The sequence below is a fragment of the Apis cerana genome, linkage group LG1 (genome assembly GCF_029169275.1).
Source record: "Apis cerana isolate GH-2021 linkage group LG1, AcerK_1.0, whole genome shotgun sequence".
In the NCBI taxonomy this organism is placed as follows: Eukaryota; Metazoa; Arthropoda; class Insecta; order Hymenoptera; family Apidae; genus Apis; species Apis cerana.
This window is the reverse complement of record NC_083852.1, coordinates 16,348,133-16,370,717: the sequence shown is the minus strand read 5'-3', so window position 1 is coordinate 16,370,717 and position 22,585 is coordinate 16,348,133. Positions and strand designations below refer to the sequence as shown.

General features: G+C 42.4%; 1 protein-coding gene across 15 annotated transcripts in view; it reads left to right on the top strand.

Annotated features, from left to right (window-relative positions):
• LOC108001569 (trichohyalin) overlaps positions 1 to 22,585 on the top strand; it is a 109,364-nt gene that overhangs the window by 21,234 nt on the left and 65,545 nt on the right. The window contains exons 2-3 of one of the 15 annotated variants that reach the window (XM_062087217.1): positions 2,336 to 2,512; positions 13,884 to 13,997. The exons of 13 other annotated variants lie outside the window; for them this stretch is intronic. The gene's annotated coding sequence lies outside the window, so the exon portion shown is untranslated. The remainder of the gene's footprint in view (positions 1 to 2,335; positions 2,513 to 13,883; positions 13,998 to 22,585) is intronic. One more of the 15 variants, XM_062087219.1, reaches the window with a different exon arrangement.

Genomic DNA, 22,585 nt, shown 5'->3' with positions numbered 1-22,585 from the left:
CTCCCTTCGATGACCTCTCTTCTAAATATCCGTGAAACGAGTCGAGATTGAGTGATTCGCGCGATGAGTCGACTCGCAACTTATACGGGGGGCAGCAAATGGTTCGCTCGCTCGACTCCATCCCTCCGCCGCGGGGAATGCGGTTCGTTTCTGATCTGCATAGATGCACACGGTCTGGAATGCGCCACCAACGTGCGCATTACGGTTTGATTGCGTGGGGCGCGGGCAAGGACGATCGTGCGTCCACTTGTCGTTGGAATTTTCTCGGGACGAGGTGGGCAGACGCCGCGCGACAAATAACGACGTTATGCAAATTCCGCTTCGTTTTCGTCCCTCCTCTCCTCTCGAGCTGATTCACGCGAACGCCGTTTCACCTAGAGCCGGGGGAGGAAGAAGAGGAAGAAGGAAAAAAAGGAATGGGACGCGTCATGGGATTTTTTTCGGCCGGGACCGGACCGGTCCCAAATATGGCCGACCTTTCGAAGGACGCGAGCCGACTCGAAGGCGAAATATGTTATGACCCTTTTAAGGTTTTTCTTTTCTTTTTCTTATTTTTGGAAAGGAAAGGAGCGCGAGAAATTCCAAGGTTTTGAAACCCGTGTATAATAAAGGTATGGATTTATATTTACGGTAATTAAAACAATGTTTCGTTTTATTTGTTGCCGTATGATTATCTCGTTTTTCTCTCAAGATTTCGATTGTAACGGGAAATTTCTAGGCGTTTAGTGCGAGGTGAAAGTATTTTCGTGTTTTTTGAGGATCGTTTTATGAGAGGAGAAAATGAAATTATAAATTGGTAGGAACGGGGGATTTGATTGATAGGGATATAATGAAGTGTCGATCGTGCTAATTATATTCTGTCATCGTAGAGTAAACGATGTTTTAGCAGAAATAAATTGTTTGTCGAGCGTTTGATTTTCATCGACACTATCTTGTTTCTATTAATAATCTTTAACACGGTTTTATAACTCGTTTCACTCGAAAATTTTGTTACTACTACTCGAAATTGTACCAATTGTGCGATTTTATTTGGAAAAGAAATCGATTTCTTCGATATCGCGTGAAATTCCTCAAACTGTCCTCGTTTGATTTCCTTTTATTTATTACCATTCTATTACTATCCTTACTCGAAAAAATGAAATATCTTCTCTATCTCGTTTCATCTTACGTTCTTTATATACACAAGAATAGACTCAATATTTATATAACCGCTGTTCAATCATTACTTCAGATAAGTGGAAGATTCAAAGTAGAAGATCAAAGTGTGAACAAACAAGATTTTTCTCGTTCTTAAAGTAATTACCTAATTAATCACTTAGTCGCGGCTATCTATATTTGTTTTCTCCGATTTTTTTTTAAAAACTACGCCAATTTATCTCAGATAGACTTCTGAGAATACCTCGCCTAGCTCCTCGATATCTTATCGACTTCTACTAACTTAGTTTTAAATTCTCGAATAAAACTTACATCTCCATTAACATCCACGATAAATAATTCATATATTCGAATTACGAATCTTTCTTTCTCTTTTCACCTCGATTATTAACGAAGGAGTATTGTTCGAGTAACTATTCCACGATCATCTCCAGCAGCGTTCCACTAGAAATCCGTCATCGATTCACGCGAAATTTCCACGATAATTTCATGATAAATCTACGACGTCGAAAATAACCCATTCGAGACATCGACGACTGGTTACGCTAATGAAACCGGGCGAAATTTTCGCAATCGACACCTGTAACAGGCGATCATTATCGAGGGGATACGCAAATGCAACGTGACGATGGATAAAACTGACGCAACTCGGGATTCCAGTTGTATAACGAATCGTGTGTGCGCGCTCGTTGCCAAAGTGGTTACGTTGTTGCGCGTTCGTGCCACGCCTCGAAACGCTAACGCGTGCTTTTCCTCGTTCCACGGAGGATATTACGCGGCAAGGAGGCGTCGAGAGAGATCGAGCCGACAGATCAAAAGGTTTCTCTTCCACGAAACCGGGCAAAAATCGTATCTCGATCAGGAAGATTAGAAAATTTACGCGATAAATCCGTAATCGCTTTATTTTATGGACGAACGAGTATGCTCGAATGATAAAACGGGATTAGAAGATTTGCAGGTATTTATTATATATCAAGTAAACCGTTCTGTCGAGGATTCGATCTAATCTTTCTAAGGTCTTAAATTTACTTTGACCGAATTCATCGTTAAACTTTGCCAAGAGATGGTGGAAAGAGAATGAGTTTTTATTGTTATTTCTTGGAAACACCTTTGTGAAATCCCTGTGCGCGCGCGAGAAGAGCAATCATTGCTAACCGCTCGACTTATCTTTATGTTTCAGGTAAGCGTTCAACAACCGAATGTATAATCGGGCAAGTAATTAGCGAGGGGATGTCACGGATTTCGCTGATACCGTAAAACTTTGAGTTTAAACTCCATTTAAGTTTCCACATCCGCGTGAGCAACGTTTAACGTCAGATCACTCGACCGATAGAGTGGCCGCTTTAATTGCTCGCTGGTAAGTCTCTGAGAAGAGTAATAGCCTTAGATACGCGTTTGATCGGCTCGGATCCGTGGCATTCCGCGCCGGAGAAACTTCGCTTTGACCCGAATTTCACCCCTCCTCCCAACCCAAATCGATAGATAATGCGCGAAATTAAATTAAATATTTAATCAACGCTTGAAACGCGAGATTCGAGATTTTGAGCGGTCTAGTTTTTTTTACGGATTCGTGCAAATATAGTGGAAATATCTATGTTCTCGTTTGAATATTTAAAAATTGCTTCTCATCCAGCTTATCAAGTTTCGAGGCGAGAATCCTTTTTAATTAGTCCTCGGTTTCGATTATTTTCAAATAATTCGATTATTTAGTTCTCGAGATGAAATTCAATCGACATTGATACACTTTAAAGAATAATTGAAAAAAATACCATGTACAGGATGAACGATATACACGGAACAGAATTAAATTAAACAGGGATACGAAGAAGTCCCTTTTTCCCCTCCTTCCCTCCTTAATCGGATTATTTAATCCAAGATGGAAAAGATTCCGAGGTACAATAGTTACGACACACTGCACTACATACACGGTGGATCATCACGTGATGATAAATAGTTGCGTGTCGTAAAATTTGATCGACAAACTGCCATCCTGGGGAACGATTGGTGAGAAAGCCTCTTAAAGTCTTAATTGTTCACGAGGAAGACAATAAAAGAGTGGCGCGGACGTATTATCATACCAACTCCCAGCCAGCTAATTGTCCTAACGAATGGAAATCGGAGTGAGGCCGCGCGGAGTTAGCTCGTGTAACTCCTCATTAATTAAGCCGAGTCCTCGTTCACGCGAAAATTGGGTCGAAGAGTGGCTCGAATACACGCGAATACGCTTCACCCGTGGGAGGTGCGCCACTCTTGGAGGTTAAAGGCACCGAATGATCCGTGGCTAAGCGAGTGATTAATTACTTTCATATTTCTTCTGGGGTTTAAATTAATTTTCAAGGAGAAACACGCTTCAGAAGCAAGCAATTTATGCATTTGTCGAACGCTGTTTTACCACTTCTTTCTCTGAAAAATACATTTTTATCGATCACCCGGTACGTATCGCGAATCCGAGAATCGACAAATTCTCCCGAACCGTTCTGCAATATACCGCAAATTCCTGCTCCATCCCGCGGCGTCGAGCTTTCAGGCATATCCTTCTTCCCACGTCGGCTTCGAGATAACAACTTTGCCGGAAACCTTGCAATTCCTCGCAGCATCGAAATTATCCAATTACCCGCAATGCTTTTCCTTCCGGTATCGCCCCGTCGGGGTACGATAATACGAATAAATTTTATCGTTATCCCGCATTTTGAAACGCTCTCCAACTTTTTCCACCTCCGTTCTTCGACTCCTTCTCGTCTCTCTTTCGCAGAGGCATCGATAACCGGAAGAGAGTTGGAACAATTATACCGAATCCGACTCCGAACGGATACGGTTCCACGATTTCCATTGAGAGCAAGCAAGCTTGGTTCCGTGGCGGACGAGCTTTCACCAGATTTAAACCCTTAAATCCGGCCGGTTTGTTTCCTCCTCCTCCTCCTCCTCCTCGTTGGGACACACGCGTACGAGATCCGTGCAGGTGCACGACGTGCACACTCGACCTCGGGTATAGTGTTTCCCGTACACGGATATCCCAGGGTGCGTATGATGTTACCTACTCGAGCTTCTCTATTTTCTTTTCGAGAACTCTCTACGTGAGGATCTGTACGTGAAACGGAACCTCTCCGCAGTTTCTTCTCCTCTTCTCCATTCTCTGGATTTCCTCCTCCTCGTGGAAACAGTTACGGGGAAACGGTGGCCGTGAAATTTGACGGGGAATTCACATTGGAATTCTCACGGTGTTTCTCGTCCACTTGTTACTGCGTTGATCGGGTATCTCTTGTAATAATTTTCTTTGTATATACGAGATTTTGTTGAATCGAAATTGGCGTAAAATTTGGGGGTTTAAAGTAATGTAACGATTAAAGAAATGGGATGATGTTTTGAGAGAGTCCGCGATTTGAATGTAGTTTCTTCGTTGAAGATGTCGCGAGAAAGAGAAAAGCTTGATAAAACGGCATCATTTTGTTGCTTATTATAATTCAATGTCCAAGTTGGAATTGCGAGGCAATTAAGGACAAGTTTATATTTGATTATAATATACGTAATATTTTAGAATATATAATATTACGAAGTGTAGTGTACGTAAATAAAGAGAAAAGAATTTTCGAAACGAATTTTTCGTTAATACGAGTTACGTCAGAGTTAGGTGATTAATGAACTGCGAAGAATTATAAATGATATGCAGCCTTATTAGTACAGGAATGCATAATGACATTTCAACTATGCACTGCGTTTTCTTCTTGCATTTAAAAATAGTTTAGAACGGAGCACATGCTCCCCCAAAATAATCGTCACTTTCACGACCGTCCTCGCGTCGTATCGTTAAATTTGACCCAGTTTAACAGTGGAACAAAATATTCCTATTATTTCAAATAATTAAGAGAAAAAGAAGAAATGTACGTGAAAGAATATGGTAATATTATAAGTAGCTTGATGATTGTGTATATAAATTATAATTTAGACAAGGGTTAGATTTTATTGCCACCCGGTATACAAATATTTATAGAATTGTTATTTTCGTATTCACGTATATGGATGACACACTTACGATTAAATAGTTGCTACGTAACCATACGTGTCTAATGATCGTGAAACAATCTGCATCATCGTAATCATCCGTTACTTTAATCTCACGAGTATGCAAAAATTCGTGATAAATGTATAAATATAACGTAATAACATATAATCTATCGCATTTGTATAAATCGAAGATAATTAAATCCTCAACAATTTCTCTCAGGTTTGTTCGTCGTCTTCGCGATCATGCAAATAGAGTTAATTTTGACGAAGTAAAGTCACGTTCGATCACATTGGAACAATCTTCTAAAAATTCACTCTCGAGGAGTGGAAACAATGGATGGTAAATTCGATCGCCGGAACCAGACACGTAATTAAGCCAAAGATAATTCTTACCGAAAAGACCGTTCACCGTTATTGTCTCTGGACTCTTCAATTTCCGTGGTTCCGCGCTTCGAGCCTCTCTCCTTTGTCGCCGACGTCCCTTGTGAGAAGTCAGCAACCGTGAGACGTCGACGACAGAAAGAAAGGAGCACTTTGTTACGAGGAAACGCCTCGTGGAACGCACTCGAGACATTCTTGTTCCGCTGAAACGCGATCCACTTCCTCCGAACCCAAATCTAAAATACGACGCGGAATAAACTTGTCGCGTCTGTCGAAACGTTAAATTTAATATACGCGAAAAAAGAAACGACTGTACAAACCTCCTCGAATTCATAATCAAATCGGTGTTGAACAATAAACTAGGCCTGATTTATCATTACAAGAATGATATTCATTCTCCTCGATTATCGAGATTATCGCATTCCAATTACGGGATCCTTTAATTGTACCTCGCACATCATTTTCTCCGGGGAACCAAAAAAAAAATAGAATTCATTCCATCGAGCCGGGAAGAGGAGGATGATGCGAGGATGACGAAGAAAAATTGATCGTGCTCCGTTAGAGTGGAAAGCGTTCTCTCGTTTAGGCGGTTAATAAAGGCTAGGCAAGGAGGCGGCATTCCGCCGATTCTGTGGCTGTGTGCCTACAATTATCGCGGTTTTCTATTATGGTACCCGGGCCACCGGTTCAGACCAGGCTGAAAACGCCTTTCGTGCTGCGTGCTCTCTTTGCATTTCTACGTTCCCACGTGCCTCCGCGAATACCTACCACACACGCTATACAACGACCAGCGGCCGGCCTTTCTGGCCTCCGCCTCACTTTTCCTCGGACTAATAGTCGCCTACCTTGGCTCATCCGAACGATATTTCGGTGGCACGAAACTAATAAGTGGCCGAGGCGAAAATAGAAGCGGGTGTGTAGGGGAGGAAAGGATTTTGGGCTCTCTGGCAGCGAGAAGTTAAGACCCCCTTCGAACCAGTTTCGGTCCCCGCGAAGATACGCAAAGTTACTAGTCTGCTCGAAATTAGGGTCGTTGCGTTGTTGTCGCCAGAAGTGCACAGCATTTGGAAACGGCCTCGATCCCTCGTCAGTCGCGAAAACATTGTTTTTCCTCTCGCCGTGAATTGTGAAACGCTTAATTCACGCGGGGGAGGATCATCGTCGCGTTAAGTAAGAAGATCCCGTGGAAACGAGGCGATAAATCCGGTGGAATTTCCTCCTCTAAACCAGTCTCCTTTGAAACCAGCGTTCTGGGCTAATAGACGAAACGGCCGCTACAAGCTATAATCGTTCTGAACGATGAGCGAAACAGTCGTTATTGTATCCCATTGCACCGTTTTGCAGTCACTTCGAGTTACGAGACTACTTAAACTCTATCTCTTCCAGTCACGAATAGAATATCCGCTATTCCTGTCCTTCTCGAGAATTTTTATCACGATCCATCTCGAATTGAAAACGCTTTCGAGTTCTTTCTTTCCTTCGAACCAAAACTTTTCTTCCTTGATTTCTCTTTCAACGGAAATCGAAGCAAAATTCCGGAATATCATTGCTCCGCCTCACGAAATGCTGTGTCGAGGATTCGCGATACAAATAATAGGGTTCGCAAGTGATTTATACAGTCTCGGTATTTTCGAGAGGAAGGACAAAAACGGATCTTGCGAAAGTGTACGAGGAGGAGAAGATATTCGAGCAGAGTGGGCAGGTAGGGAGGACAATGACCAAAGAATATATTCGGGAAGCGAAGTCGGCGATCCCGCTCGATCGAAACGCAAGCCGAATAAATTGGCCGGACGATGATCCGGACTTGACCATCGCAAAAATTGCTTCCTGTTGGGGGGGATCTTTTATGCTGCTCGAATTGGATGATTTATACGGAGATCTTTTAATAGCCGGCGGACCATCGGGTAATAAAACGTTGATGGAACGTTGAAGTCGTAGCGAGACGCGGTTTATTTGTTTGATATAGAAAAAGGATCGTGCAAATCTCGTGCCATTAAGCCATTAAAAGCATTTAAATAACCATTGGACGCGATTGGTAACTAGCATGCTTTGAATACCTGTAGATCTTTTTGAAAAAAGTGACTTTTTTTCAAAGATTTTCATACTCCTCCACACATCGCAGAGACGTATTTTCACAAGCATCGATTCGTAAAACGATATGTTTTTCGGAGCAGCCTTAAATCCCTTCTAAGCGAACACGATACTTGTTTCGTGTCAGAACTTAATATTCAATAAACCTCTCGGATGTTGCCAAGACGTGGACTAACGTTTCTCGTGATCGATATCGAGGCGGTTGTGTATCGATGCCTCGCGAAGAAATATAATCTAAGAAGAAATTGTGTGATCGACGCAGGCAGTGAAATCGGCCGGAATAGCGTTGTTTCCACCGCTATTTGTCGTGGCGAGGACCGTTCGAGAAAGTTGGTGGAAATAACTGCTGCGTTAATCGCGAAATAAGAATTTTTAATTACCACCGTGTTATATAATTTGCCGCATACCATTGTAAACTCAATTACTTTCGTTATAAAAGCGTATATTCATTCATTTCCCTCGTCAATTCGAAAGAAGGAAATATTTCGTTTATCGCTTTCATAACTCATCTTTTGTACGTTTTCAGAAAGGACAATGCTTCGAACGAATTGCGTATATCCTCGAAGAAGGATTAGATTTAAAAAGAGATTTCGAAAACGAGATTGTTCAGAAGATGGCAAGCATTTGACGTAATTCCTCCTTCCTTTTACAAACCGATATCGATACTATATACTCGAGAGACGAGAATCCTCTGGATTTTCGAAAGGTTAGAAGGACTCTTCTCTGGACAGGACACGGCGTCGGTGGCCGTATTATCGTAACGGTCTCCCCGGATTTTCCGAGAAGATTGGTTTAAAGGAAAGGCCGGTGGACGAGGAAGAACTGGACCTTGGACGGCGCGTCCGTCGGGCAGAGTGACATTCCAGAATAGGCCGCGAAATGCAGGTTACACGCGCTACTCCTGTGCAACTCCGCGGGGACGGGTTTCTCTTCGCCCGTTTCCTCGAAACGCGCGGAGGCCAGAGATTCTCGTTCTCGTCCCGTCGATAAAAATCCCTCGGTTAATTGATCTCGGTGGACGCCGTGAGAAAGAACCGCGGTGGCCAGAGAGAAGCATCTCGCGGATTACTCGTGGATTCGTCGCCGGGATGAGATATAACGGTGGCGTTCGATCGTGTACTCAGCCAAGAGTCTGGATATCTGGCTCAGGAGAGCTATCCCGACAAAATTGTCGAGATACGCGCAATGGAGATCAGATGAGAAGCGTGAATTCTGAAGCCGATTACGGACCCAGTTTCGAAATTCGTTACCGATTCTAGACGATCGTTTCGTCTCATTTCAATTTTCCAAAAGGGAAAAGTATTAGAGAGATCCTCTTAGTTAATCGCAGTTCGATTATGGAGAGTTTTCGATATCTGTCCAAAAAATACACGATTCATTGAACTGTTGGAGCTATTAAAGGCTGGACGATATCCGCGAGGAGGACGCAATCCGATCGTGATCGATTCCACGTTGCGAAACCGTGGTTGCCAACTAATTATTTTTCCCTTGGCCAATTACTCGCGACTCGTATATAGGCGCGTGTTGCGTCCGTGTAACAACCTTGTCGGGCACAATGCGGCCGAACAATTGAATTTAATTAGCGTAAATGGTCAACGATCGGAATGCTAATTACTCGCGTGGAACGTGGACTTTGTTGAGTTATTGGCGAGCAATAACTCCGCTTACCTTTCCCGCTATTCTCTCCAAACGAACCTCTCCCTCGAATCTCGAACTTATCCCTCGTACTTGAGAATCTTCCTGGAGAATCTAGGGATAATCCCGTTGGGAGCAAATAGTTTATTTTACGTGTCCCTTGATGCATTTCTAACGAGGGGACCAGCGGCAGTTCTTTTTTCCCCGCTATTTTTGTATCCTTTCGTTTTTGTTTCTTCTTCTTCCTCCTCCTCCGCTTTTCATCTATTTTTATTCGAAGAATGAGAGGAGATATCGTTTAAGATTTAAATGAAATAACTTCATCCCTGTTGGATCGTGTATGTATATTTGTCTGCAAATTGTGAAATGAATGTGATTTCTTTGTTTTGAATTTGGAGAATCGCGAAAACGATCGAGGTTTCTTGAAGAAAAGGGGAAGAAGGGGATGGTAAAGGAGAGAAAGAGTTTCCCCTTCGGTTTCGTTGGAACAACAATTTATGTTCTTCCATCGTGCACAGAATTATGCAACACGTTGTTTGCAACGACAAGGGGGTACCAGTGCAACCGCTCGTTCCCGGAGATACGTGATTGCCCCCAGGCTACTTCCCATGTCACGCGTACTTACTTGCACCAGCTTTCCTAGGCCTGGCGTACCGCCTTGGCGGAACGTGTACGTTTTTTGAGCTTCCGTTAATGGAGGAATATAGAAAAACAATGTGTGTCTTTCTAGGAATCGTGTTGTCACCAGGTGTTGCTTAAATAATACAAAGATCGACAGGTCATTCGCGTTTTATTTCTCGCACTTTCTTATGTTCGCCTTTTTTTTAAGTATATTTTAACACCAATGAGAAAAGTTAGTGTTATAAAAATACTCGAAAGTTATAGTATCTGATATCAAGACTTATAACTTTTTCTTTAATCTTCTCCATATTTCACGATTCCTCCAAGATTCAAGTGTAACAGTTCGTTTTCTTTGCACAACTCGTTCTTTCCTGGCTTCGATATTCCAGAAATTTACGTAATCGTAGGGAACAGGCTCTCCTTCTTGGAGATTGACGATCGATAGCGATATTTTTACCATCGAATCGGTATTCCTCGCAGTTTCGTTCGATTATCGGCGACTGTAAGGGCGACTGCAAGTGTCGTTTTCCCACGGTTGTGTGGAAATGCGTCGGTGACAACGTTCCTTTCGTGAGGAAGCACTTGCAAGTTGCGAAGGTTCGCGCAATAATTCCAGATCGTGCCGTGGCTCGATCACCAGCCGCGCGACTTTCGATCTTATCGATTTATTTATAGAAAGAGACGAAACAATTACCGATCATCGTATTCAAACTTTCCTAACTTATTAATATATTACGTAATATCGAGGATAATTTTATTTCACGATAACGCAATTTTACAATAATCCGTACAATACTCTATTTCCATTAGATGTATAATTTTCCAATCAACGGACGGGGACTTAATTTTCTCGCATTAGTATCAGTTGGCAAGCGTGAAATCGAAGATTGCGGGTCCCTTTTCCACGATTATATTCCTTGGAACACCTGTCTCCACGGATCCTTGAACGTGCAAACGCGAACGACAGTGATCGGTTCGTTGGATTGTCTTCGATTTCTTGCCCCGGTATGCACACACGGGTTTAAAACGCGTGGCTGGTGCACGTGCACGTCCTTCGAGCGCCGCTTGGCGCCAGCCTGGACTCGCGTAATTGCCGCATTATGCGCGAGTTCCGCGGGAAACGTTCCTCCATGGACGTGTCGACCATTTTTCCGATTCTTTCGTTCGAGAAACCAACCGCATTTAATGCAAATCTCGATCGCATTTTTACCGCGTATCCTTGAGTTTTTCCCCGTACGCGATTTCTCTTCAAACAGAGAATTTTTACATATCGAATTCTTCTGATATCGATTCAAAAATTCAACGATCGTATTGGCCTTCTTAAAATTCTTTTTGAGATTATCCAATTTGTTAATTTCCAGTGGATTAATCCTTTGGTGTTCTCCGATAGGGAATGTATTTTACTCGCGGAGGAAAACCAGTAGCTCGACACTTTGTCTCTGGGATATAAACCAGGCGCACGAACCCCGCAACAAATTTGAGATACACCTACGAAATGTCAACTAGTTTTCAACCGACTCGCTCCACAGTTTAATTACCATGCGGAAAGTTGCTCGACTCGATCGTTAGCAGCTGAGAAATCACTTTTTTCCCTCCCCTCTCCCATTCTTGCAAACACGATCTTTATACTCGAGATCGAGTTATTGCAAAATATAACAACTTGTCGTAAATTATTAAAGGGGATCGTTAAATATTCTTCCAATTTCAAACTATCAAATTTCAATCTATCCGTATATTTCATCCTTGTGAGAAAATTCAAGATCGATTGAAAAACCTTTCGCTCAAACTTTCCTCTTTTTACATATCCTCTTCACAACGTGTCTGACAAAACCGGAAACGTGCATATTTGCAAGTCTATAGACACGTATAGAACGTTGAAAAGTCGCGGCCTTGCGTTTCCTCTCGCCACTTTCGTCGATCGAACATTCCCTTAAAGATCAGCGCGTTTCACCACCAATTCTTGCTTCTGCTATTTTTCCCCTTAGACTGCTCAATAACCTCGTCTCGTCGCAATTAATCCAGACAATTCAATCAATCCAGATAAATTATCGAATTGAAATAATTTTTCCAACGACGAAAAAAAGCTTTGACGAATTTACGAACGTTCATTTCACAAGAGCCGTTATCTCCAAAGGTGAGAAGATTTCGCAACCTCGATATTTCCGAACTCTTGAACTGTCTATGTTTAAAAAGATTGGACTACAATTGGAATTGTTCATCATCGTGAATGCCGGTTCAGCCCTCGATTATAACGGGTTCACGAGAGAGAGAGAGAGCAAGCCAACGAATCCCAAAGGCAGTTCCAATTACCTAATGCAACGCTCGTCTATCTAACGTTATCGCATACGAGGCGTCGACTCCATTACTTTTTCCCATGTCTCGTTCATTAAGAAACAATCGGCGCATCACCAATTAATCATTCTCGATCTGCCGTCGTCGCATCACGTTTCTCACTTTCTTAATTCTGGCCGATCGGATGATGAACGAGTTCGTCCGATTGAAAATCATTTATGATACGCAGAAAAGTATCGAAAATCTCGTGTCAACCGCGGAGGGGGAAAGATGGAGCGAAAGACAATGTAATTGGCACGGAAACGTGGAAATTTATCGGCCCGATCCAGGTGTTCGATATCGAGTCGGCGAATCGGCCGAGAAAGTGCGACCCTCGAGATTCTGATAAGATCGTGGCGCGATCCAGAGCTTCCAGAATCGCGAAATCCCCGGGTTTAATGGGTTTTCGCGCGATTTATAAAGCATCTTTCGCCGCGCTGTTTACGAGACAAGCAAGCGCGCCCAATAAGGGACGAGAGGAGAATCTCTCGCGTAACAGGCGTGCAGGAAATTTACGATGGAATCGAAACGAAACAGCGAATGTGGAGAAATAGTGGAGTTATCGATACGATCTTTGCGAAAATTTACTTTTCACGGTGTAATATACGAATGAGAATAGAAATTAGGCGTTGTTTCGTATTATGAATTTTACCAAACTATTTATACAACTATAACGATCGATGAATAAGTTGTTCAATTTCTGTTTTAATAATTTCTTTCATCTTGCGGAACGAGTCACCCGATATTTTTCGTGTTAGAGTTCATACACTCGTACAGGAATTCTATTAACTGCCCATTATTCATGCCTCTTTTCGACAAACTTTCTTGGCAAACGATCGAGCCGAATCGTGTCAAGAGTGTACGAGGAAACGAGGACTGATCGATCAAGAACTCGACAGAGAGGGGAGGGATCTTCGTTTCCGAAACCAAATATCTTCCCCCTCGACCGATTTTTCGAATTATCGGGAAACTGTCGCTCAAAGATTCCCTTGGGGACATGGAAATAAGGTGGAAATCGAGCTAGGTCACGCGGAACGAACGACCTTTCAACCGGCGGATGTCTCGCGACGATATATGCAAATCGCCGCCAGGGATAATTAAAATGTCATCTTTAATCACGGCTGCGCGAAGCAGCTCGAAAATTAAAACAAGTTCCCGTTAACCGGCGAGGGGACACGATACTCGTGTTACCAGCCTCTTCGTCGATCCATCGATGTCAAGGTTTCACCGTGATCCGCGATTGGCTCAACCGAATTCGCCAGTGAAACTCTTGCGTGTAACAAAGTGTACGCATTTCCACCAAATTGGCCGAGGCAATCGGCGATTTATCACTCAGCGGCCGACACTCGCCATTTCGTGGAAACAATGCGAAAGGGAACAAATCCTGTTCGTTTACTCGATCGAAATAATTGGATTTTCGGGGATAAAAGGGATCCCGATGACTAATTTTTCGTTTAAACTTTGATGAAAATCATGTTGAAGAAATGAAGAATATAGGGCCTGACGGTATACATTGTTATAATTGGCGCAAGAATTTCCATATGTATAATTGATGTTGCGATTATTACGATCTTTAAATTAACGTTTGCTAGAGAGAGAGAGGAAACTGTCGAAACAAAGGAGAAGAGCACCGCACTTAATATTCCTAATTTATTTTTTTGTTCCAGGTGAGTAGCACGATAACGTGTTCATTCACGATCGACTCTAAAAAACTTTAAAAAAGTAAAAAAGGAGAAGAAGAAGAAAAGAAGAAAAGAAAATTTTCCACGAAGAATAGCGCGGTAAGTAATAAAACAATCGTGTCGTATATTATCTTCTCGCTCGTTCGTTCGCGCGATGTGTCAAGGGAATTATCATTGCGCCGATAACTATTCACTCTTCGTATTCTCTTCGAGCGAACCAACGGTTTTGCAACGGATCGTGCGTGAAAATGTAGAATCCGCGAAAAAACATTCCTCCTTTCAACTACTATTATTTCGCAAAAGACATCGCGTGAACTTTTGAAGGAGACGAAAGGAAAAATTGCTCGCGCATAGACACACGCACGCGCGCGCACACACACACACGGGCGAAAGGTCGTCGCGAATACGATAGAAGGACGTGGAAGTGAACGTCTCTGGACGTGTCTAAGCGAAACGAAGAGAGCGAGAAAAAGAGAGAGACGAGGTGACGAGGATTGGGTGTGATCGAGAAAAGTATATCCCCCTCAAGGGAGCACAAATTCCTTTTCTTACTTTGTACTTACTTTGTGTCGACACGCAGAGAGAGAGAGAGAAAGGGGGGGCAAGGTAATACGTAATCGATGATTACGATCAGAAATGATGGTTCGAATGTCGCGGATCGATAATTTCGTTGCGCTACGCCGGAAAGACAATCGTGATCGCTCGATTCGCCCGTAGAGAATTATTAATGACATTTCGAAATCGATTCGTGATCGCTATGCATCGCGGTTAATTGACGTTGCGATCAGGAAGAAACGAGAAAGAAACGACGCATTCGTTCGATGATTGATCGTTATTTGATGGCAGTGACGCTATTGGGTGATGGCCATTGATTAAAACAACGAGATTCGGTGCGTCAAGGATGGAAGGTAATTATGTTAACGAAGAGGAGCGGTGATTGATTTATTATTGTCTATGAATTTTTCTTTTTATTTTTCAATCGACGAACGTTATTAACCCCCTTTGAAACTAACCCCGTTTCGTTCTCAAATAGATGATTTCCCGAAGATTTTGAAAATTCTGATAATATTTCTATAATAATTCATCCTCGTTTCCTTCTAATAACCATTCTCGAGTTTTAGTTTTCTTAGAGAAAGATTAAATTCAGCGAATAATCATCTCTGTATATAGTTCTTGATAAAAAAAAAACCTGGATCAAGATCAAGGTTTATTCGGGTAAACGGGCGTAAGAATAGCAGATGTTATCTATCTACGCACGAAGACACGTGTATGCACTTTTGTGCGTCCCAGATGCATGCTCGTTTCAAGTTATGCCATATGGCGGACGAGCGTTATCGGTGATCTCGATGATTTCTCTGGATCCAGAATAGCAGGATCCGCAGAGGATCTATACTCGGTGACTTGGCTCGTCCTTGAACTCGTCCTCAGCAAGGTCTGCCTTCCTTTCTCGAATCTTATCTTCTCGTTCATTTGCATTCGAATAAGCACGCCCCTCGTGTCTAACAACAACGGGTACCTATATAATTGCTCCTTTCGAGATGGCAAGTCACTTTTCGAAGAAACAATGGTTACTCTTTTTTTTTTTTTTCTTTTTAGCTTTTCTTTGTTTTCTTCAAAGATGTGGAGGAATAATAGTCGACAATTAATCGTGTAACGATTATGCAATTTTTTATATTCCGTCGTATAATGTTTCTTTAAGAACGATCTCGGCGAGGAAGAATCATTCACTTTTCGACTTAAATTGATTGACAAAAACTAAATGATTGTGTCAGACGCAAGGAGCCGGGAGAAAAGTGCATCACGGTACATTCCTGCGACCCTTCGAGACGTTTAATCGAGTTGCAGCTGCGTTAAATCCAGACCTACCGGAATAAGCCAATTATTATAGCGTACATGGGAGAATTTAAGTCGTTGCTCGAGTTAAATACTCTACAAGAGTCGTGAAACCGGTGAAATCGTTTAATAAACACGGAGAAAAGGAGTTGAAACGCAAATGAAACTTCATGTACATAAATTCTGCAATTGGTTTAAGATTATTTCTATCTTCGGATATCACGCGATTGAATGAAATAATAAATAAACTTGATGACTATATGACAAATTATACTCGATTCATCAACTTTCACTATTTCCTGTGGCAAAATGAAAAAAGAAAATCACCAAGTCCTTTACTTTAGAGAATTATAACTCCTATTGATACACATTACGTAGAAAAATAATTCAATTTTCCTCATTACATCGCCAATATATTCGTATTCGAATTTGCCTACAATAGCCGCGAACCATGCGTGCAAACAATCGCACGATCAATTAGCCGGTTAGATACGAATTAATAACATTCAGCGGCCACCCAATTAAATGCCACGCGTGCTGCACACTTCTATCCTCGACACGACGGCGAAAAGACCTTTATCCGCGTGGAAATGGTATTTTTCCAATGTTCCAAACCCGGCTCCCCTTAATATAATCGTGGCGGAGAGAGAGAGAGAAAGGAAAATTGGAGGGAAGAATTCGCCTGGATTCGAGTCGTCCTTACGCGTAAAAAATACGGCCGAGGAATTTCTGCGCCGGCAAGGACGGCGATAAATCATATAATATCTGTAAACGGTGCTTGTAAGACGCGAGAGGGGTCCGCCTCTCTCTTTGCTCTTTCGTATAATACCGAGAGGAGCGGAACACGAGCGGTCGTATGTCCGATCGTAACCACGTATTACGTGGAACACGTGTACTCGAGGTGGGGGGCGAGCAAGTGGAGAGGATCGTGAGGCGCTACCGGATGTGCAGCGACGAGGAGTTCGCTCGTTTCGATGGAATAGTGCGATTATGGAATTTGGATCGTTCGGAAGATGGATATAGGATTGTTTTAAATTATCGATTCGAGATGCCTCCGATAAAATAAATTCCTTTCCTCCGAAAACGTTTGAACAAGGTTTGGCCCGCAATTATCGTGGATTATCGTCCGTATCGAAATCGAAAGAAGGAACTTTTGATATACTGATCGACAGGTAGAAACTTGGAGGCAGGCAGGTAAACGTGGAAGGAAGAGCTGGCTGGCAAGTGGTCATTAACAGGTTTTCACGAGCGAGGATGTGGCTAGATAAGCCCTGCATTTTTTCCCCCCACCTTTCGATCGGTTCTGTTTCTTTCTTTTTTTTTGAGAGGAAAAAGGAAATGAACTCGTTTCCTCCTTTTCGCTCCCCGTTAAATGAATCGTTAAATGAAAATTTCACTTGATAGATAAATCGGGGTTGCGTTAAGAAGATCGACAAGAAGAAACGAAAATTACCGTCTGAAATCTAAACGTGTTGGATTTATTTAAGGAACAAGGTATATCTCGAAAGTATTCCCATAACGATTTATCGCAAAATTCTCGAACGCAATTGCCAGGCTATTAAATCTTTACCATAAGCGCATATACGCGTATCTTTCGCGTATTAAAACGGGTTAATATACTCGTCTTGTATCCATGAAAGTAAAAAATGAAATTCGCCGTAATTATAGAAAATAGTTTGGTAGTAAATATATCCCAGGACTTGAGTCAAGAATCCCAGATCACTCTCCCGCGTTCCTAACTAAATTTAATTTCTCAAATCAAAGAAAGAATCCGATATATTTTCCAATATATTTTCCCTCCTTCGAATTCCTCCGTCACTTCATTACAAAGAAAGATCAACATTCCCCTCCACGGTAGATCATCACAGTTACGATTTCATCGACTCGTTAGAAGTGGAAAAAGGAAAAAAGACATCGGAGCAACGTGTCCTGAACTGGTTCACTGACAAGGTTCGGTCGACACTCGACACGAACAAAAGTTGGCAAGAAAACTGTGCCTCGTCCCTGTCCCTGGCGCGCGTCGAAACGAGTTTCCACGTGATGGGAAACGCTCACCCTGCCGATCCTCTCGTCGAAGACCTCACAGACGGCGGCGTGCCTGGAATCGGCTCGGCGAGGAACGACACGATGCTTTCCAGTTTCCAGGGGGAAAACGTGAGCGGAAAGTCGGTTGTGCTGTTTGAAAGAAAGGGGGTGTGCAGAACGAAACGGCCGCACCGTGAGAAGCGATCGATCGATCGATCCGAGATTGAGGCAAGAAATGATTTATTAAGTCGGTGTTCCAATCGGCGTATAGCGTGTAAACAACGCTCTTGAGAAGGACGTGCTCGCTCCAGGGTGCAGGTGAAGAAGGCAGACGATAATTGCCACGCTCTTTGCCGAATCCATTAACCATCATCTTTGCTTAATCGCGAATCGCTCGTGTTTTTGCCGACTCGATTCGTTTCGAAGGAAGGAACGGGAAATATTCGCGATGACGAAAAGAAGAACGTTATTGGAAATTAATCGCAAACAATGTATTCAAACTCTCCAATGAATTCTAAAATACATCGAAAACATATCTTTCTATTCAAGATCTTCGAAATCCCCGAGACTGCAAATTATTTTCCTTATCCAACGATAAATCTTTCTTGTAAGAAATTCGAGGGGAGAGAAAATTAAAAATCCTTTAGACAATTGACCGCCGTGGCGAAATGTTATCCAGATAAATCAGACGAAGGTTTGCCAATGATGCAAACGCAGCCGAAACGGGACTCGTTCTCTTCTCCCTCTTGGTTAATCCTTTTTTCCCCCCATCGTCTCTCGGCCAATTTATCGGGCGCTCCTGTAAACGGCCTTGCCGGAGTGGAAGGACGATCGAAACGACTCCCGGAATGCATCCGCTCGTGACCTTCTTCTCGGATGCACCGGTACCGAGGCGGTGATGCATACATGCACCTGCAACGGGTTTCGGCGTAACCGGTCGTAGACTTTAGGACTTTCACCCGGCCGATCGACGTGCAACGATCTCGGCAAAAGCAAACTGACATCCCCCGGCCGTGTTAACGGGACGATAATATGCCAACCCGTCCATGAAATGGTGGATAGCGCGGTACAGTGATGGTGGAAGCAAAGAGGGAGAAGAAACAGAAGTATCTATGCGTACGATGACGTATATATTTAGATGTAGCTTTTCTTATATTCATTTAAATATTTATTCGTGTGGTGAACACGCGAGGAATAATTAATAACGGATATTACGGGAAAGCGAGAAGGTGAAAAGGTATTTTTGAGAGGAATTATGGAGTCGTTTATAAGGATTCGAAAAAATTGTTTCGAGCGCATTTTCGTTGAAAACTTTATCCCTAACAGATAGACCAGTGAACTAGCTTAACTCAACCGGCTGTGAGTCGATACCTTATACGTGCAGCTGACGCGATTACTGGATTTTCTCCTAATACGGATTTCTACGCTTAGTATCGTCTCGTAAACTCCCACCGGTGTTGTGGCCGCAGTCACAGCTGGTTGGGAGAAGCGAGGGAAAGATCTGGTTTCTCCGCGGTTGAGAAAACGGAAAAGTTCCAGGAAAGAAAGTTCAAATCGTAAATCAAATTTCGTATATATAGATGTATTAATATATTATATATATATTCTCAACAAAAATGATCTTTTTCTGTAAAACAAGAATGATTATTCAGTTGGATTCGTGGAATCAATCACCAATTGTAAAACATTCGATTAAAATTACATTTTCATTTTAACTGTTGTCGACACGTGACGAAATCATTTCGTGCGCACAGTGCATAATATTCCATGATACACAATTTCTCGAGGATCGTATTTCGCGTGTAAATTGCAAATTGAAATAAACACGCGTTCAACGCAATACGAAAATTCGCAAATTCCAAAGAGAGTGCCAAACAAGTGTTCTTTTCCATAGTTTGATCCATTCCGCGAAGGATTATTTTCCCTCCAAATATAACGATCGGATACGCGGCCCTCCCCGAATTCCTCAGGTTTACCACCGATTCAATTGCCTCGAGAAATATTCGGCTAAGGTTTATTTTGAAAGCACTCGCCGATGGCAGTAACTGTCCATGCCGACTATTTGGTGTAGCCCAACGGTTCTATTTCGAGGAATTCCAAAACTTTGGAATTCGCCTGTTCCCGGATACGGAGAGGGAACGGGCTCGCAGCTGTCACGGTCAATGCGGTAGGTCAGTTGTTTAAAAATACTATTCGTCCATTTTTAAATGACTCGAGGAATTTTTCTCCATTATTTTATTCTTTCGATTAATCCGTTCTCAAATAAATCGGGACGTTGTTTTGTTTCCCAACGCGAGAAAATCCATCGGACAAATATTCCATTAAAACGCGAGGGAAAATATTATCCATCCTATTCATCATTCTCCTCCCATCTCGAGAATTCTCTCTACTCGAATTACAACTACAAATTATATTTTTCGATAAATTAACCAGTCGAATATCAACGGTTTCAAAAATGAAAAAGAGTCTCGCCTCGATTTTTCTTTTTTTTTTTTCCATATCAAACTCGATCCGTTCGAAGGGGATCGATGACGGTTGAGAAGCAATTCGCTTATTGTCACGCGTGAAGCGTTTAATTTCGGCCCGGAAATCCCGCATGGCCGGTCTCGACCATATTCAAAAGGCCCAACAGCTTGAGCAGCTGATGGGTCACGGTACGAGAATAGTCGGGCGATAGTTATTTCGGGTCCCTTTATTCCTACCGTGGTTGCTCGGGCGGGATCGTTACTGGGGAGCTTCGGTTTAGACGAGGATTTGTTGTTTCTCTCGCCTACGCGTCAGAGTTTTCACGGAAAAGGACGCTTTGAAAGGCTTCGATCCGCTTCGATTATAAAACGCCACCCCGGGTTCCGGCTCTTCAAAGCTCGACCCATTTTCCGTGGAATGGAGAACCGACCGGAAACTTGACTCGTTTGCCGCGCACCGTATCTGTTTATTCGATTAATCGAAGCCCCGTCGCGGATCAAGGCGCATACGCGCATCCGTTGTTGTTGTTTGAACCTTGATATTGTAGTTTCTTCCCGCGTGGGGATAAGTTTTTTTGGAAAATGGAGAAATGGAAGAGTAAGAAGGATGGAAGTGAATATATCTCTTCGAAATATGAGATTCGAAAAAAATTCTCTCAGTAGATTCGTTCTGTTCGTTCCACCAATAAATGTGCTCGAGCATTTTCGAATCTATGTCGTCTTGCTCTCCTCGGGTTCATAGAAATCTGCTTTTGAAACGCAGGTTCGATGAATAAGAAGAAGGAGGAGCGCCTCTTCTGTGTTCTCGTACAAAAGCCGCACGGTCTTTTCAGGTACATTTTCTTGGTACAGATTCAAACCGTTCTGGAAGGATCATCCTTCTGTATTATTTTCCATCCTCGAGGCGTGCTTTGTGCCTGCGCTCTCTGTTGGAGAGGAAAGAACACGACACTGATCTGTATGATCAATATGAGCAAAATTGTTCAGGATGATTTCTATGATGAGAGATAAAAGAACGTTTTCCTTTACAATTATTTCCAATTAGAAGAATCGAATGTTGTACGAGGAAAATTATGTATCTTCAAGTATTTGTGGTGAATTATTTTCTATTTATATAAATAGAAAGTAAAATTAGATGATACTGTAATGATACTTTCATTTTCTACGTTTTAATTTTTAATGAATTTAATGAATTTAATATGACACGAATATTACGTAACGAAATTAATTGAAATTCCATGGGGAGAGAGGCCTTAAGCTGCGGAAGTGGAAGGTATTTCCGTCACCTAGCACGCACATACGATTACGCTTTACACGCCCCTTCAGACTCGAAATTATATTAATTCATGGAAATTCACCAGCGCGCCTCGATCAATTTGCCACTCCCTTGGAGGAGTATCCGTTCCATGAGAACCTATCTTGAACATTCTTGTTACGTGTTTATTAAAAAAATTCTGAAAGGTGCTCCAAGAGCCTTTCATTAAAAAGGAGATGGACGTGTGCAAGCCTGAATCGAAGAAAATTATTAGATGCCGACATTTAATCCCATTCCGAGCGTATTATAATTATCTCAGTCAATTAAGACTCGATTTCACGCGGAAGATGTTACGCTTCGACAATTCTTATTTTCTTTTTTTATTAAAATCGAAAAATCAAGATCCATACGCGAAAGTGAAATTTCATCGTTTCCTTTAATTTAACCTTTCATATTCCACCCACAGCCGATCGAATATTCGTCACTACTTATCCCAAGAAATCACTTATCCCAAATTTCTCTTTCAATCATCGTCTGGATCGATTAAATTAATCGTCTAACGATTTATCGGCGCGGAAATGCGATCAAATCGGCCACCAGGTGGGTGCGCTGTTCGAGAAATCGGCACCAAAGGTGCAAACCGATTACTCGTTGTTACATCGATCCACGGGCGCATTGTGCACGTTAATAGCGGCACGTAACGTCGGATAAGGCCATTATCGTGGCCGGCCTCTCCTTGCAAGTCATTAGAAAGTCGACTTGTCGCCGTTAATCGATGAAATAATCGATAAATCTTGCCCCATTTTATCCGAATCCGGCACGGTAGAAGAGTTTTATGAAAATTAGCATATCCGGGGGAGGAATGAAAATTCGAAGGTCGCAGTGGAGGAACAGTGAAATTTCGAATTGCTCTTTCAACACTTTCTTACGCGTATTATCTATTTTACTAGAGAAGCAAATGAGAGATCAAGACTTGTAGAGATTAAGACCTCGAACCGTGTATTTTCGAATCGAGTTTATCGTTTCTGCTCACGCTTTCGAGTTTACGATATTATTTCCACCGGATTTTTATCGAAGTATCCACGAGGCGATCGAGCAGAAATCGATTT